The sequence below is a fragment of the Cupressus sempervirens genome, chromosome 2, assembly GCF_028749045.1.
Source record: "Cupressus sempervirens isolate cs-2001-9-10 chromosome 2, ASM2874904v1, whole genome shotgun sequence".
Taxonomy (NCBI): Eukaryota; Viridiplantae; Streptophyta; class Pinopsida; order Cupressales; family Cupressaceae; genus Cupressus; species Cupressus sempervirens.
This window is the reverse complement of record NC_143119.1, coordinates 465,052,620-465,071,997: the sequence shown is the minus strand read 5'-3', so window position 1 is coordinate 465,071,997 and position 19,378 is coordinate 465,052,620. Positions and strand designations below refer to the sequence as shown.

The following is a 19,378-nucleotide window of genomic DNA, read 5'->3' as shown; positions in this document are numbered from 1 at the left end:
GTGGTGCTTGTAATTTCACAAGCCTCATCATAACATATGAATATTTCTATATGCTTTATTCTCTGATTTAACTACAAAAGCACTTTGACCAATGTATCACAATGGGTTACCTACCTTGGGCTTGTAGAGTCTGTGATGTCCCCATACTTAAACCAATAATACTAAAGCAATTGTGCACTTTGTGATCAAGGGGTCGCAGTCCTTGAACAACAATAGCAGTAGAAGTTAGAATAATTAAAAGTATCTGCACATATATGTTAGTAGAAGTATAAGATGTGGAAAGTTGTGAAGTCTTAAAAATAAGACAGTTTCACTAATTGCATTAGGAAGAATAACGGTTAGTTCCATTTGATGATCCCCTTCAAGAAAGATGGTGAACATTTTATACATCTTCATTTTCATTAGCATTAAACACTCTATGTTGTATGGGTAATCCATAAAAGGATAGTCAATCATCATGTAAACTATAAAGCAATAACCATTACAAGATTATCCATGATCAAATGGCAAAGGATACTAAACATGACATCTAGTATTGAGCAATCATTCCTAGATGAAGGAAAGTACTCATATTAGAGAATCACAACTGTGGATAAATCGTCATTTAGAACTATTTTCACTAGCAGCTAAGATATCAATCTGCATCATACATGGAAGAAGTTGAAGAGCAGTCAATCAGGAAAATCCAATATAAAAATAGGTATATTTGCACAAATCAGAAACTAGAAAAATGGTAGATAATTTTGTTCATGGTCTCAAGGAAAATAAAGACTACTTAACAATAGCAAGAAACAACACAGATGACTTAGAAATAGTCTATCACAATGAAAAACATATTTTTCCCATCATAACACTAGTAGTGCTCTACTATCTCATTTTTGGTAATAGAGACTAGCATAGACATCAATATGAACCCGAGGTTTATACTGAACAAATGCAAGGTATGTAGTGAACTCTAGCCAAAGTGCACTCAAATATTTAGACTTCCTTGGTATGTAGTGATTAATTTTTTTATATTGTTTGATTGTTTTCTAATTTGTTAGAGAACTCATGTGTAGGAATATATATAATAAAATATTCTGGTTTCTATGCCAAACTAACTCCAATGTGGACAAATATCTAATAATTGGGATTTAAACTAAGCAAGAAGATAACTGAGATACAGAAGCAAATATATTGGCCTGACATTTATTTATTGTAGTACAAATAAATTCTTTACAAGCATGCACAAGTCTGAAACTAGCTCAAAGATTCAACAATTACACTGATAAGAATATGAAATATGGAAACATTCTATGTTGTCCAATTATTGGTTGATGGACAAGGCCAAAATACACCTATAGAGGGACCAAAATAGACCAAGCACAAAAGGGAGAGGTCTTATTTCTCCTCTCAATAACTTGGCCAACATAAATAAAGAGGTTCAACCATCATAAAAGTCAAGGCAGCTGATGCAAGGAAGAACCATTGATTATCCTCAAACTCCACATTAATAAAGTAATCTCTAGTAGTTAATCATCCAAATATGAGTCCCTAGTCTCAAGGCCTAGCAAATAAGTAATTATGCACTCAAATAGGAATATCATTTTAATCCAAGAGAAATTGGAGTCCTGCCTGTTACAGATAAGAGAAAGTTCCATATTTTATGCTATTTGATATATCTTGTTGAAGCGTAGGTTAGGTCTAAGGATTTTCTTCATTGTGTATGATGAAATCTATTTCTAATTTTTGTTTTAAATTGGTGTAGACATTCCTCATACATAGGATGATGATTCCAAGAAAAAGTCTTAACACAAACTACATTGTTATGGAATTTAGAGAGCCTATTTTCTACATACATTCAGTGGAGTTGTGATAGATACCCATCAAAATCTGAAAAAAATACATCTAAACTTGTGGAATCAATATATATGTTGATATTGATAGAATTTCCTAACAAATTTGCAAATACTTACGTGTGTCACATTTTAATATTACTTGAGAACATAATGTTTCCTATCAAAATAATAAATAAAATTTTTCCCATACACTTGCATAGGCTTAAAGGTGGAAAATGGGTCAAACTATATGCTTGTCCATTGCCAATTAATTCCTCTCATGCTTTGATCCTTCTTTCTATTCTTGTCAAAGTCCAAGATCCTATGATACTCTGCATTTATCATCACTACATAACCTACCCACTTACAAAAAGCTTCAACCTCTACAATGCTTACATCCACAACTCTGTCAACCACTTTTGTTTAATGCTTGGTTGACTCAAGGTCATGAGCATAATGCTCAATTTCTACCAAAGACTATGTCTTTAAATAGATAAATCCATTCACAAAGAAGAAGTTATAGACCTTATTTTTCCAAATGCTCCTGGTTTTATAACTTCCATTAACAATGAAGTCTAGGTAATGCTTCATCGAAATAGGACTCAGAACTACAAGAAATGGCTCAAAATACTTTTGTTTAAAATGTGAGGCTTTCACTATCCAATATGAGAGTATATAAATTATATGGATGTTTCCCTAAAGTCACATCTCTAGTTTGAATGGATATGTCTGGTTTGGAAATATTGTGAAAACACTTCTCTTTAACACATTTTTTAAACACTTGGTGTGCACCCTTAAATTCCCCACATTTTGGGTACATGTCAATGAGAGTACTCCCTAAATAATCTTCAAACTCAAACCCATTCTTTACTATGCAATCAAGAACTTTCTATAGAAAAGAAAACCTAGATTTGCACAAATCTTGAGAATGAGGGTGAATTAAAAACATTTGGGAAAACCCTTGTCCTTTACATTTGGTAATAGATTATAAGGGCATCATTGCAAATCCCATTAATAATACAATACCTTCTCATAATATTCTATGGCACAATATGAGATGAATGATTTTTTTAAAACAATTCGAGTGTATCCTTGAAACTACCATACTTTGAATACATGCTTAGAAGTTTAGGATCTACAAAGTTTTTATTTACTTGAAAACAAATTAAGTGCATCTCGAAATGTAGAGTCTTACCTTTTTTGATGGAGTCAACTGTGTTAGATGCATAAAAATAACATGAATAAATATTAGATTTCAATGAACTATCACGCTTATCTAGATCTTGCAAGATTGGCATAGCCTCCTCCAATCGGGTCTCTCTGTAAAGTGTTTCACTACTGTAGCTATATATTTTGGTAATTATATTCATTTTTCTTAGTTATGCCAAAAATATTTTTATCTAAAATAGATGATCTGATTTATTAGATGGATTGTCCATGTTGCTCAAAATAGAGTGCTTGATGATTGACATAATAATGTGTATACATTGTGTTTTGCTTTCTTTTTCTGTTACCATTAATTGTAAGCTATTGCTCTTATCTTCCTGGCGCACCCCATTCCCACAGTTTTTGAGGACTAGATTTATATGCAACATAGAGGAACTCTTATTCATGTATTTGTTTAGCATAATTGTAATTTGAAGTGATGTAAACTACAAAATCAAAGAAACCAAAATAACACACATACCTGTAAATGCTTGGCCTTAACAAATGGACTGTCCTTAACCTCAACTTAATGTATAATGTTGCCTTTGGCACAGAGTGTGAGAGCATCCATTTATGTTCTTTTGTAGAGACTCTGAGTAAAAAAGAGAGGTAAATATAGATACCAAGTAGATAATTATAAAATATGATAAAAAAAATATGTGCCACAAGATAATTTGAAGACAATAATTGTAGATTGTTGTATTCAAATTTCATTTTACATTGATATTGAGTGTAGGGTTGTTTTCAATGTTGCTTCTAGTGTGAACCTAAATCCATTTTGTTTGGTTCACAAGACCATGTCTATGACTTGTTTGGTCTATGGTATTTATAATATAGGTTTTCATGAAACTAATTTGCTTAATGTTGTATTTGTTGATGTTCAACATGCCAACATGCAAGTCTATGCAGTAGCCTTCAAGAAGGGAGAAGTGAAGATCTTAGCTCATGCCTTTAAGCACTCTCTAGGTGGAAGAGATTTTTATGACATATTTTTGAAGAATTTTGCAAGTTTTTTTTCAAAATTGATATCAAATTGATGTTCCTAGTAATGTATGTACCATGCAGCTGTGGGCTACATGTGACAAGCTCAAGAAGGTTTTAAGAGTCAATCTTGAGGTGCTCTTAAAATTGAGTGCCTAATGGATGAAACAAATGTGAGAGGGCTTATCAAAAGATGTGAGTTTGACCAAGTCAATAATTCAGACAAAGCAGCGATGAATGAGGAAAATGAACAAAGCATTGATAAAGTGGTGGTGGAGAGAACAATGACCACATATTTGGTTGAGACAACTATGGAAGAAGGGAAGCCTATGATTGTTACAAATGAAAAGGGGAAAAGAAAAATATCTTGGTCACTTATACAAGAAAAGAGAATGTCAAATTGGATTTCCCAGGTATTGGAAAGTAGTTTGTAGTTGAAGAGATTTTTGCACCAGTTTTGAGAAAACATGTGGATGTTGGTCAATTGCTGAGCTGGAAATTTTAAGTATTGTCAATGAAATAACTATTGCTTCATTGGCATATTGAAGTTTTGGGGTGCTCTCCACATCAACTAACACTCATCTAGTAGGAGATGCCTTTGACAAGAAAAACTATTATCTAGTTGGTTGTGATAATTAAAAGAGAGGAAGAAATTGAAATGTTAAAGGATAGCTCAACACTTCACCAATTCACAAAGATAGTAGATTCGAAAAACATAGAATTATCATCACTTAATGTTAGTGGTAGTTGCATTGTTCATATTGTAACTGACATGTTGATAACAATATCTACAATTACTTGTCAGCATGTAGGTCAAAGTGTGGTAGAGCATAATATAGTAGTAGGTATGAAAGCTATACCAAATATTTCCCACATAAACCATGTTGTAAGCATGGCAGGGTTGCAGGCTTTACTAATAATAGTGTTCCCGTTGTGTATGGCTAAAATTACTATTACTAGTAACTAGTGATAAAATAGTATCAATTCAAGACCACTTGATTGGCCCTCTTATGAAATTTAGAGCACAGGGGGTTTTCCCCTTTACCAGGCTCATGCAAGTTCTTCCCTCCCTGGTTCCCTTTTGACGTAGCTCTTCTTTAGAATCCTCCAATAGAAAAGCCTCCACCTCTTCCACCTCTATTTCTAAGTCACACATCATTTAAGGTTATATTTAAACCAATTGTCATTCTTGAGTTTTCAGACATGGAGAAGAAACATGAGGAAGTCTAGGTTCCTTTGAATGGTTTACCTATTTGCCCAAAATACATGAGTTTTCACAAAGTAGAATTGGGTGGGTCATAATTAGTGTATTTATTTATCATTAGCATATGGTATATTGGTTTGGAGATTGTGAGGTCAACTTCTATATTTATCTATTTATCCAAAATCCATCTTAGTCTCTAGGAATTAGATTTGGGTGGGTCATAACTAGTGTATTTCTAATAATGAGCACATCATAGTATATTGGTTTGAAGATTGTGAGGTCTATTGATATGTATAACTATTTGCCCAAAATTCATCTTAGTCTGTAGAAACTAGAATTGGGTGGGTCATAATTAGTTTATTTTTTCTCATGAGCCCATCATAGTATATATTGGTTTAGAGATTATTAGGTCTACTTGTATATTGACTAGGACCCAATCCAACCAACTGACATCATGACCAATCTATTATTACATACTAAAATTTGCCTTAACTTCTCTATCTAATCTTCTTGTCTGGGGCCATAATATGCCTTTTAACACTACCTATTTTATTGGGGTTCCCATAGCAAAGAGGAAACACTATTAAAAGGAGATAGACAAATTATATTAATATCTTCATGATCCACCCTCACTATCATATACTCCAAAAGCACATATGCTTGTAATTATTTGGTTCTCTCCAATGGTTTGTGGCAAGTGGCAACCATAGGAATTTCTATCCTTCCACAAGCTGAGATAAATTTAATGATGACTAAGGATAACAATCCATTTTATGATACTTCATTAAGGGGGAGCCTAAAAATAGGATTATATGTAGGAGTGCATTTTGCACATGATGGAAGTTTTATTCATAGATACAATTTAATGAATGTGGCCACATTTTTTGGTGTTGGAAATAATGATGATTGAGCAGCTGTCTCGAGTAAATTGATCTTAGTCTGAATTAAAATAGAGGCTAAAGGGAATGTGAGAGTCCTATATAAGGAAAAATAAAACAACATGAAAAGTATAAGTTAAACGAATGTTACCTACATCATGAAACTAGATTTCCCCTTGCCCTAGCTACTAGATATACCAACGACAATAGGGGGTTCTAAATAAGGTTTTATCAATAATGCAGCAAGGCTACGTGCAAAATCATCTCTTCCTGTATTATAAAAATGAGAATGTAGTTTTCTAAAATTAATATTTAGTTAAAAAAAGAGAATAGCATTTTAAATAGCGTAGTTTTATCGAGAATAGTGTAGTTTTACCGAGCTTGTCTTTGATCTACTATCGGTTGATCATTTCCTTGCTCTGCAATAGCATGAATTTCTTCGAGAACTAAGAAAAACCTTGACTCTCCCGCATGCGTCTTCAAGAATACAATGATAATGGGCCAAAATTTCCCTTTTTACATATTAAGCTCATGTTGGTCAAAATTTGGACCAACACGGGCATGTATTTAAAAAAATAAGATATGTTTCCTTGCATATTCTGACCAATTTGACCCCATTTTATTAGATGGTTGAAAATTTTGGTCTAAAAATGGGGTCAAATGTATTAGTGCTTGGGTCATTCCTCTTAGGTTGTCCAGAGTAGGCCCTCTAAAAGATTCTAGACTAAACAAGAAGTGGATCATCATTTGAAAGTCAAGATTTCTAATTCACCACAAGGGTGAAGAGAATACTCTCCTATTCCAATCATTTACCCCAAACACACCAAGAAGCTTCAATTATCCCCTCTTGCTTTCAAAATCCAAAGGCAAGTTAAGATTTCTGATTCACCACAAGAGTGAAGAGCATACTCTCCTATCACCAAAGAACCCCAATCACAAGTTTCATATGCCTATGAAAATAAAACAACTAGTAGATGCCACACATGGAATAAAAGAACAAAACCAAGCAAGTTTGGGTTTTTATGCATTGGGTAGCCCTACAAACAATCGTTAGTAGCCCTTGTGCATTTGAAGCTTTGACATGTGTTCCTTTTTTTAAAGACAATTAGGCAAATATCTCAAGGTAACAACCTACAAACACAATTGTTAGCCCCACAAGTTAGCTTCAAAATAATATGTAATTTGAAAATAGACATCTGTGAAACCACTATAGACCTTTAAAAATCTAGCAAACAACAAGTACAACCGAGAAACTGATCTAATCACTCGATCAACAAGCAAGTTCAGACTAGGTGACAGTTTTTATTGAAAGTATGTCATGCGATATTTCTCAATATACATGTGTGAGAGTTTCCTTCTGGGCGATATTTCTGTTGAAGCAGAGTGACATAACATACTATAGAGGAGCAACAAAGTTCAGTACTATCGTATGACACTTTTACCAGAAAAGTATTGCACTATAGTTATAGAAACATTGTACGGAATTGGAAAAATATTACCTGAAAGATGTGGCTTAAAAAAAATAGAAGTGTAGACAACATGCAAAAAGGTAATAAAAATAGTGAGATGAAGGACAAAGCCAAGCACTTTGCCTCACGGTGGGCACCAAAAATGTACACTAGAAATGTGTCACACTCTAAACCCTTCTATCCAAGTGATTCCATCAGTTCAAAATGCTTGGATGCCATCTTAGAGCTCCCTATCCATGGAGTGCAAGAGAGTACAACTTAAATATAAAGGCTCTCAGCTGAGCCTTAGGAATGCTCTTCTTGCTAGTAAACCATGCAATGGGAGGTTCTCTTAAAGATGAGATGCAAGAGTTAAAATATCTAAAAAGGATGCCTCAATAATGCAATGCAAATGTAAACTAAACTAGAATGAATACGAAAAAATGCAGCTATGTTAAGCAAGCATGAGAGTGTTACCACCAACCTAGTTAAGCTATGTGAGATAAATCATTGCAAAAGAGAAATTAACCTAACATGCAACATGATATTAAGCTAGAATGTGATGGAATGAGAGAATGAAGACAAGAAAATGGAAGTTCTCCACAAAGCTCCAAAGAAATCTGTTAGAAAACCTGCAACAAAACAATATTCTAAAGGTGGATGGATCCTTTGAGGGGGAAAGCTATCTCTCTTTTATAGTTTTACAAATAGTAGAGATCAAAGTCAAGATGATAGAAGATCAACAGTGGAGTTCGAAAATAGGAGTGATCCATGTACACAAAGTTAACCAATAAAATAGAAGTTGACTTCCCATATAAGACAAAAGTCACAAAACCCTTTTCTTTTAATTTGAAAAATAGAAAAAGGACTTTATGTGTGCACTTTAAGTGGGTTAGAAGAATGAGGTCTTTTATTTAATTAAAATGGGACATGTTCTTTTTATCAAACAATTAACTTAGGATAACATAGTCGAACTATAGGTTATAATCAAATTAATTGATTATTAGCAATTTGGTCTAGTTAAATGATTAATTAAATTAGCTAGAATGCTGAGAAGGGGGCTAATAGTCTAGATGACCATTTTTAGGTGATTACAATATCATCCTAAAACATACTGTCATCTCAAAATGGCATCATCATGCAAATATCATCAACTAGACAACATAGTAGTCTAAAATCTATGATACTAAAATTAAAGTATAACATTTGACCCTCAGGTCATCTCGGATGTAAAAATAACATGAGTACAAGTATCTCTTAGGTCAAAAGATAACAAGGTATAGATTGCAAACATGAGAGGCACTACATCCTCCCCCACTAGGCATAGGCATAGGCTTATTCTTGGAAGCCTTTAAAAAGATAGGGGTACAAATCCCTCAAACACATAGCATCTTCCCAAGTAGCAAAGATCTCATCGTTGGGGACCCAGTGTACCCTTACCTTCTCTATGTCCCAACCTCTCAAAGTCAGTCTCTGATGCTGAAGGATATGAATGGGCTCCAAAGAAATTTTCCTTTCCTCCACCTGTAAGGTATCTCAATCAAGAACATGGGCCACATTAGGAATATATTGTCTCAAAATAGAAACAAGAAAAACATCATGAATGTGTGATAGGCTAGGTGGCAATGCTAGTCGATAAGAAACATGACCAATTTTCTCGAGGATCTTAAATGGTCCAACAAAACATGGCACCAACTTAGAGCCTTTCCCATAATGGATGGGGCTCTTCCATAGACACACTCTCAAAAACACCTTGTCACCAATAGAAAAGTGACGATCTAACCTACGAGAATTTGCATACTTCTTCTGCCTATCTTGAGTAGTAACCAAATGTTCCCTAATGTGAACAACCTACTGCTCCATATCCTAAAGCATCTCTAGATCTAGAATTACTCAGTCCTCTAAATGATCCCAACTTAAGGGGGTGTGATACAGTCTACCATAGAAGGCCTAAAAAGGTGACATGCAAAGAGAACTATGATACCTGTTGTTATAAACAAACTCAACAAGGTATACATAGTCCTACCACTTCACCTACTTGTCCATCACATACATGCGAAGCATATCTTCCAGAACTTGGTTCACTTTCTTGGTCTGACCATCAGTCTCTAGGTGATAAGTTGAACTATAATTGAGCTGCATGCCCAAAGCATGCTAGAGATACATCCACAATGCTAAAGTAAACACTGGATCTCTATTCGAAATAATCCAACGAGGGATCCCATGCAATCGAACAATATCTTCCAAGAAAACATGTGCTACAAAAGAACCTATGTAGGATGTCCTCATGGGTGAAAAATTTGCTACCTTAGACAACTTGTCCACTATCACCATAATACAATCATGTCGTTGTGATGACATAGGCAACCCTATGATGAAATCAATAGATATCATATCCATTTCCACTCTAGAATGACATGTGGTTGCAAAAGACCTATCAGATGCTAATACTTTGCCTTCATTCTTTGGCACTCAAGACATCTAGCAAGAAAATCAACAACATTGTGCCTCATGCTTGCCCAAAAGTACAACTGTTTAAGGTCAACATGCATCTTTTTGCCACTAGGATGTGTGGAATATGGTGCATGATGTGCTTCTAAAAAAACTAAAGTACAAAGATCACCCAACACTAGTACATAGATCTGCACCAAGTGTCATAGTAGTCCATCAAACTCAAGCAAGTAACCTAAAAATATCCCCTCAAGGGTACATTCAAACTTGATCTCTGCCCTCACCTCCTAATACCATGTGTCACTAGGAAAAGCCTCCAAGATAAGAACTCACAAATCCACTCCCGATGACAAGACTAGTATCCCATGTCACCTCCTACTCAAGGCATCCGCAATGAAATTCTCTTTCCCTTTAATGTAGTGAACATTCAAGTCATATTCACACAAGAACTCCATCTAGTGACACTGTCGTGCATTCAGGTTTGGCTGTGGAAAGATATACTGCAAGATCCTTTGATTGCTATGCAATCGAAATGTCTGCTCCAAAGGAAATGCCTCCAACATACAAGAGCACGTACTATGGCTGCAAGTTCCAAATCATGAGTGGGGTAGTTAAGCTCATGGTCCTTGAGTTTTCTAGACTCATAAGCAACCACCTGGCCATCCTACATCAACACCACACCCACACCTTCCAATGACACATCAGTGCAAATCATAAAATTGCCTATAGGATTAGGCACTCCAAGGACTGGTGCATTGGTCAAACACTCCTTAAGAGCATTAAATGCTACCTCACATTGGTTTGACCAAACATACTTCTTCCTTTTTCGCTAAAGAGAAGTGATGGGATGAGCTACACATGAGAAATCCTTCACGAAGTGACGGTAATAACTTGCCAATCCCATGAAACTGTAAACACCATAATCATTAGTGGGTACTAGCCAATCCATGATAGCTCATATTTTCTCTAGGTCCACTAAAATACTATCACCTATAATGATATGCCCCAAATACTTTACCTCCAACTGGAAGAATCCACATTTATCCAAGTTGCCATACAATTGATGGTCTCTCAAGCACTACAATACCTAGCATAAATGGGCCTCATGCTCCTCTTCAGTCTTCGAACAAATAAATATGTCATCCAATAATGCAATGACACACTGATCAAGGTATGTGCAAAATACTCCATTCATCAAACTCATAAACTGTAATGTCCTGTCTTGGACATTTATTGATTTTGCTTTCTTATTTGTATATGTTTGATAGTATTCTGTATGATATCCCTTCCAGTATTCGATATTCTATATTTATACATATATTTCAAATAGTCATGTCCTTTCACTAATATTAATTATATCAATAGCTTAGTTATGTTACATATTAATTATATTAAATCATATATTCATAGTTATTTCATAAGATATATTATATTATATTAATAAGCATAATATAACATATATTATTTATATTAATAAACTTTATTATGTTACTTAATAATTATTCCATATATTATTATTTTAATAATACATCAACTATTATATTATATTAATAATAATATAATTATATTAATTAATAAGGTTAGTTATAATAATGTCATAAAGAACATTATTTTAATACGTCAAGTATATATTATTATATTGTAATACATTTACTAATATAGTATTTTTATATTAAAATATATCATATTATTTATTATATTAGATTATTATTATAATATGTTATATATATGATATTATAATATAATATCATTATTAGTATACCTATTTGAATTATATGCTAAAATGGGGACATCACAGTCCTCCCCTCTCAAATTTGCTTGTCCTCAAGCAAAATCATTCATACACAAGCTCCTTCACAGACACCAAACATGTTTGCACGCCAAAGTCTAAAAGATTAATGAGATGTACATCACATAGTAGATACAAAGTAAACACTTGAATGCATGAAGACACAAAGTAGACACAATGTAGAAAGTTGAAGACACGAAGAAAATACGATGAAGACACATCATACATAACCTTGATTAGATCCTAAAATTAACAATACACAATGACTATACTTCTTCATTAGGCTTATGAACCCCGCAACCGAAAAATAAGCATCCATACATGCATATAAATATATAAACTTCAAAGAAACTTGAATAATAATAAGTTAATCCAAGCTAGTTCCATACTAAGCCCAAGGGTGGAACTTTGGCCCCCTTGGCCCCGGTGGCAGGTGTTAGGCATCCACACGAGGTGGTCTACTTAGTGGATTGCTTATTTGGCTAGACAGGTTCTTGTGAAAGGAGTCATTACTATCTTTCCCTTAACTAGCACTACAATAGGGTTTCCTAATTGCTCTCCCTTGATTGCAGATTCCATAGGAAAGTGGTAGGGTTCCCTTACTATCTTCCCCTTAACTAGTATTGCAATAGGGTATCATAGCAGTTCTTCCCCGATTGTAGACTCCATAGGAAGGATAGATGCCCTTATAGTCTTTCCCTTAACTAGTACTACAATAAGGTGTCTTAACAGACCTTCCTTAATTGCAGACTCCATAGGAAAGTTAAATATGGCCTTTCCCTTAACTGATACTACAATAAGGTGTCTTAACAAACCTCCCTTAACTGTAGACCCCATAAGAAAGTTAAATATGGTATTTCCCTTAACTAATACTACAATAAGGTGTCTTAACAGACCTCCCTTAATTGCAAACCCCATAGGAAAGTTAAATATGGCCTTTCCCTTAACTGATACTACAATAAGGTGTCATAACAGACCTCCCTTAATTGCAAACCCCATAGGAAAGTTAAATATGGCCTTTCCCTTAATTGATACTACAATAACGTGTCTTAACAGACCTCCCTTAATTGCAAACCCCATAGGAAAGTTAAATATGGTCTTTCCCTTAACTGATACTACAATAAGGTGTCTTAACATACCACCCTTAATTGCAAACCCCATAGGAAAGTTAAATATGGCCTTTCCCTTAACTGATACTACAATAAGGTGTCTTAATAGACCTCCCTTAATTGCAGACCCCATAGGAAAGTTAAATATGGCCTTTCCCTTAACTAGTACTACAATAAGGTGTCTTAATAGACCTCCTTTAATTGTAGAATCCATAGGAAAGTTATATATGGTAGGGTTTCTATATAGTCTTTCCCTTAACTAGTACTACAATAAGGCATCTTATAGACCTTCCTTGATTGTAGACTCCATAAGAAATCTACTTGAAATCCTTAAATCATTTCTCAAATAATCAATTTTACACCTTTATGATTACATTAATTAAGGAAACTTACAATTTCATATTTTTAAGTATGGTTGAACTTCCTTGAAGCTCCAATAGATTTATCAATCATTTCCTTATTAGTTTTTACATTAGACTCGTTACAAAAGAGCAATTTATAATCACTTTAGAAGATAATCATAGACTCAATTCTATTCTTATAATTTTTGAAATACATATATAATGTTTAAAACTATATAAAATATTTGAGATTGGTTCTTCCCTTTTGAAAAACCATATGTCTCTCCATAACCTATTAGATATAAACCATTTTAAAAATAAATTATCATCGTAAATATTTTCAAGTCATAATATTCATTTTAATATATAAATGATTTTACAAAGGAGAGTAAGATGTACCTTATATGTGGTCCTTTGGCATACCTTCCTAAATGCAAATTTTTTCTTTGGTTTGAGCTTGGGCCCTCCCTTCACTATTATTGGGCAAGAATATTTGAATTTGGCTCAAAATGTGATTGGTTTGACTTGGGCATTGATCTACTTCTGTACATGCCTCCATCTCAATATCCATGTAGGTGACATTGCAGGTGCTTTATCTAAACCTCTCCATAAAGTGACTTCATCATGGAATATAAAGTGACTTCATCACAGAATATGGAGATGTTTAGATAAAGCACTTGCAATGTCACCTACATGGATATTGAGATGGAGGCATGTAAAGAAGTAGATGAATGCTTGAGTCAAACCAATCACATTTTGAGCCAAATTCAAATATTCTTGCCCAATAATAGTGAAGGGAGGGCCCAAGCTCAAACCAAAGAAAAAATTTGCATTTAGGAAGGTATGCCAAAGGACGACATATAAGGTACATCTTACTCTCCTTTGTAAAATCATTTATATATTAAAATGAATATTATGACTTGAAAATATTTACGATGGTAATTTATTTTTAAAATTGTTTATATCTAATAGGTTATGGAGAGACATATGGTTTTTCAAAAGGGAAGAACCAATCTCAAATATTTTATATAGTTTCAAACATTATATATGTATTTCAAAAATTATAAGAATAGAATTGAGTCTATGATTATCTTCTAAAGTGATTATAAATTGCTCTTTTGTAACGAGTTTAATGTAAAAACTAACAAGGAAATGATGGATAAATCTATTAGAGCTTCAAAGAAGTTCAATCATACTTAAAAATATGAAATTGTAAGTTTCCTTAATTAATGTAATCATAAAGGTGTAAAATTGATTATTTGAGAAATGATTTAAGGATTTCAAGTAGATCTATTATGGAGTCTACAATCAAGGAAGGTCTATAAGATGCCTTATTGTAGTACTAGTTAAGGGAAAGTCTGTATAGAAACCCTACCGTATATAACTTTCCTATGGAGTCTACAATTAAAGGAGGTCTATTAAGACACCTTATTGTAGTACTAGTTAAGGGAAAGTCCATATTTAACTTTCCTATGGGGTCTGCAATTAAGGGAGGTTTGTTAAGACACCTTATTGTAGTATCAGTTAAGGGAAAGGCCATATTTAACTTTCCTATGGGGTTTGCAATTAAGGGAGGTATGTTAAGACACCTTATTGTAGTATCAGTTAAGGGAAAGACCATATTTAACTTTCCTATGGGGTTTGCAATTAAGGGAGGTCTGTTAAGACACGTTATTGTAGTATCAGTTAAGGGAAAGGCCATATTTAACTTTCCTATGGGGTCTACAATTAAGGGAGGTCTGTTATGACACCTTATTGTAGTATCAGTTAAGGGAAAGGCCATATTTAACTTTCCTATGGGGTCTGCAATTAAGGGAGGTCTGTTAAGACACCTTATTGTAGTATCAGTTAAGGGAAAGGCCATATTTAACTTTCTTATGGGGTCTGCAGTTAAGGGAGGTTTGTTAAGACACCTTATTGTAGTATTAGTTAAGGGAAAGGCCATATTTAACTTTCCTATGGAGTCTACAATTAAGGAAGGTCTGTTAAGACACCTTATTGTAGTACTAGTTAAGGGAAAGACTATAAGGGCATCTATCCTTCCTATGGAGTCTACAATCGGGGAAGAACTGCTATGATACCCTATTGCAATACTAGTTAAGGGGAAGATAGTAAGGGAACCCTACCACTTTCCTATGGAATCTGCAATCAAGGGAGAGCAGTTAGGAAACCCTATTGTAGTGCTAGTTAAGGGAAAGATAGTAATGACTCCTTTCACAAGAACCCGTCTAGCCAAATAAGCAATCCACTAAGTAGACCACCTCGTGTGGATGCCTAACACCCGCCACCAGGGCCAAGGGGGCCAAAGTTCTACCCTTGGGCTTAGTATGGAACTAGCTTGGATTAACTTATTATTAGTTGAGTTTCTTTGAAGTTTATATATTTATATGCATGTATGGATGCTTATTTTGTGGTTGCAGGGTTCATAAGCCTAATGAAGAAGTATAGTCATTGTGTATTGTTAATTTTAGGATCTAATCAAGGTTATGTATGATGTGACTTCATCGTATTTGCTTCGTGTCTTCAACTTTCTACATTGTGTCTACTTTGTGTCTTCATGCATTGAAGTGTTTACTTTGTATCTACTATGTGATGTACATCTCATAAATCTTTTAGACTTTGGCGTGTAAACATGTTTGGTGTCTGTGAAGGAGCTTGTGTATGAATGATTTTGCTTGAGGACAAGCAAATTTGAGAGGGGAGGACTGTGATGTCCCCATTTTAGCATATAATTCAAATAGGTATACTAATAATGATATTATATTATAATAATAATCTAATATAATAAATAATATGATATATCTTAATATAAAAATACTATATTAGTAAATGTATTACAATATAATAATATATACTTGACGTATTAAAATAATGTTCTTTATGACATTATTATAACTAACCTTATTAATTAATATAGTTATATTATTATTAATATAATATAATAGTTGATATATTATTAAAATAATAATATATGGTATAATTATTAAGTAACATAATAAAGTTTATTAATATAAATAATATATGTTATATTATGCTTATTAATATAATATAATATATTTTATGAAATAACTAAAACTTATTAGTATGAATATATGATTTAATATAATTAATATGTAACATAACTAAGCTATTGATATAATTAATATTAATGAAAGGACGTGACTATTTGAAATATATGTATAAATATAGAATATCAAATACTGGAAGGGATATCATACAGAATACTATCAAACATATACAACTAAGAAAGCAAAATCAATAAATTCCAAAACGGGACATTACATAAACACCGATGGCTCATTAGTTAACCCAAAGGGTACAACTGTGAACTCATAATGCCCATATCATGTACAAAAAGCTGTCTAATGAATGTCAGCCTCTTGGATATGAAGCTAGTGGTATCCCAACTTAAGATCAATCTTTGAGAATACTCACACTCCCTTCATCTAATTGAACAAGTCATCTATCCTCGACAAAGGGTACCAATTCTTTATTGTCACCTTATTCAACTACTAATAGTCAATGCATAAACGCAATGATCCATCTCTCTTCTTCACAAAGATGACTACTATACCCCATGCCCCACGGGGATACACTAGGATGAATATGGCCCTTGGCCAACAATTCCTCCAACTACAATATGAGCTCACTCAATTCCTAAGTAGTCATGCAGTAAGGAGCTCATAAAATCAGCTCCACTCCTAGTATGAGATCGATCCAAAAACAATATCACGTTGTGGTGGCATATCAGGTATCTCATTAGGAAACATGTCTGCATACTCACAAAGGTGTGGGTGATCACCAATCATCATCGTACAACTCTTAGCCTCCTCAATATCGCTGACAAAGACTATGAACATTTGACATCCCTTCCACACACTCTGCTTCAGCTGGTTAGCTAAAATCATCTGAAGTGAGATTGGTCTTTGGACCCCTAAAAGTTCCACCTTCCCACCTATATCATCAACACACTATAGAGACTTACAATGATAATCTATATTCACATGATGGGAGGCTAACCAATCCATGCCCAACACAATATCATACAATCCTAATGGTAGGATACAAAGATCCACTGTGGTGGTGAAGGTACCAAATTTCAATCTACAACCATTGACCAAGGAGTCTACAACCACTTTGGATCCTATGGCTAACTCAACCTGACATGTTGCCACTAGCCCACATCACTAAACAAGAGATGGTGAAATAAAAGAATTTGAAGCACCCAAGTCAAATAATATTGAAGATGAAATACCATGCCTCATACCTGTAGCCTCGAATATGGTACCCTGTTGCTCAACTTGATGGTTATCAACTGCTACAAATACTCGATGGTTCTGACCAACATCTCCCATAGTAGGCTTCGATCTAGCTGCACCTCTACTAGATCTTGTAGATGACTTAATAGGACATTTCCATGCTTTATGGCCAAGATGGCCACAAGAGAAACATTCTCTTAGAAAATTGGAACTGTTCTCATGACCACCCTAGGTAGTACTAGAATAAGGTGCACTATCCTTGCTAGAGTTTTGTTGGTTACTCTAAAAAGGGTGGTTCTGTTGATGCTTCTGACCATGGTTTTGGTCATCTCCTTTCTTCCCTGAGGCACTAGAACTTTATCCACCCTTAGCCCACCAATAATGGTTCTATCACTTCTGGTGCCCTTGGCCCCTTGCAAGGGTGTAGATTGGGTTTAGCCCTTTCTTGAGGACTGAGTAACCTGGGCATCTTGTCCTAAATTCATGCACTATGGTTCTGAGAACTAGATTTTCCACTAAACCCCCTAGCCATATTGCCCTCAATACAAGCATCCTTAGTTGGTGAACACAAACATCTCCAATGATAGAGTCTCTAAGGCCCCTAACAAAGTGTTGTGTGAGGAGAACTTCATCATGATGATAACTTGAATACTACCTCAACCTAAGAAATTACTTCTAATATTGGTCCACTAACATACTTCCTTGCTTGAGCTCATGAAATTCATTAGTACGAGACTCATTGTACTATGGAGAAAGGAATTTCTCCTTGAACCTCTCCTCAAAGATCTCCTAAGTGAGATCCATTGCATCAATATGGAGCTTCTCACACTCCATATCCCACCAAATAGATCCACGGTCTCTCAATTGTGTGATAGAATAATGGGCCTTCATGTTACTTCTATAGGGTAATAAGGAAAAGCAACACCTCATATCCAGTAACCAGGTCTCAGCCTTGAGCCCTATCCCTTGTCCACTAAATAGTGGTGGTTTAGACCTTTGAATCTCCTACATCATCTCCACCTGGGTGTAGTAATCATCATCCAAGCCATGACCCCTCCAATAGTGCCCTCTACCACTAGGTGGTGTATGAGAATGTTCACTCTTATGACCACGTTCCTCTTCTTTCCTATGCTTTGACTAATGGGAATCTCCATGATGAGACCCCTCTTCCTAGCCATGGTCATGTTGGTTTTCCTTCATACGAGGTCCCTAGTGAGCTATGATCTCTTGTAGCAAAGGCATTAGTGCCCCAATACCACCCTAATCATTGTTACCTTGTTCTTGCCCACCAACCTAATGTTCTTCCTCTTAGTGCTCTTCTTTATAGTTATTTCATCAGTTCCTACCCCAACCACTAGGTCTAAGTGCAAGAGGCATCACTTACAAAGCAACAAGATAAGATTAGTATCATACAACACAAGCATAAGAGTCACAAGCATGAACCACAACAAGATATCAAAATAACAAACATAAGATAAAATACACAAACTGAAAACAATAACATAGTGGAAGCATAACACAAAGATCCCAATGTTACAACATAGGCTCTGATACCAAATGTAATGCCTCGACCGAAGATCCTTGGAACAAGGATAAATAAAAGACAAGATTTTTTTTTAATAAAAAAAGTATGAATGCACACTAAAAATGATATAAAAGATCATAAAGATCACAAAAAAAGACTAAACAAACATCCAAACACCAATAGATCTCTAAATGCCACTACTGACAAAAAATGACAAACTACGAAAGTCACAAAATACATTTGAATATGAAACATTTTGAATTCAAAAGGTCAAACAATAGGGTTCAATAACTCCACAATGGGTATCCCAAACACCTCTCAAAACCTTTCGGTCAAGTTGGAAAGTGCCCGCTGGTCACTCGAGTAGGTT

The 19,378-nt window shown here is 34.6% G+C and overlaps 1 pseudogene; it reads right to left on the bottom strand.

The window, feature by feature from the left end:
• LOC149573059 (ruBisCO large subunit-binding protein subunit beta, chloroplastic-like) overlaps positions 1-17,579 on the bottom strand; it is a 29,344-nt pseudogene extending 11,765 nt beyond the window's left edge.
• Positions 17,580-19,378: the final 1,799 nt, after the last annotated feature.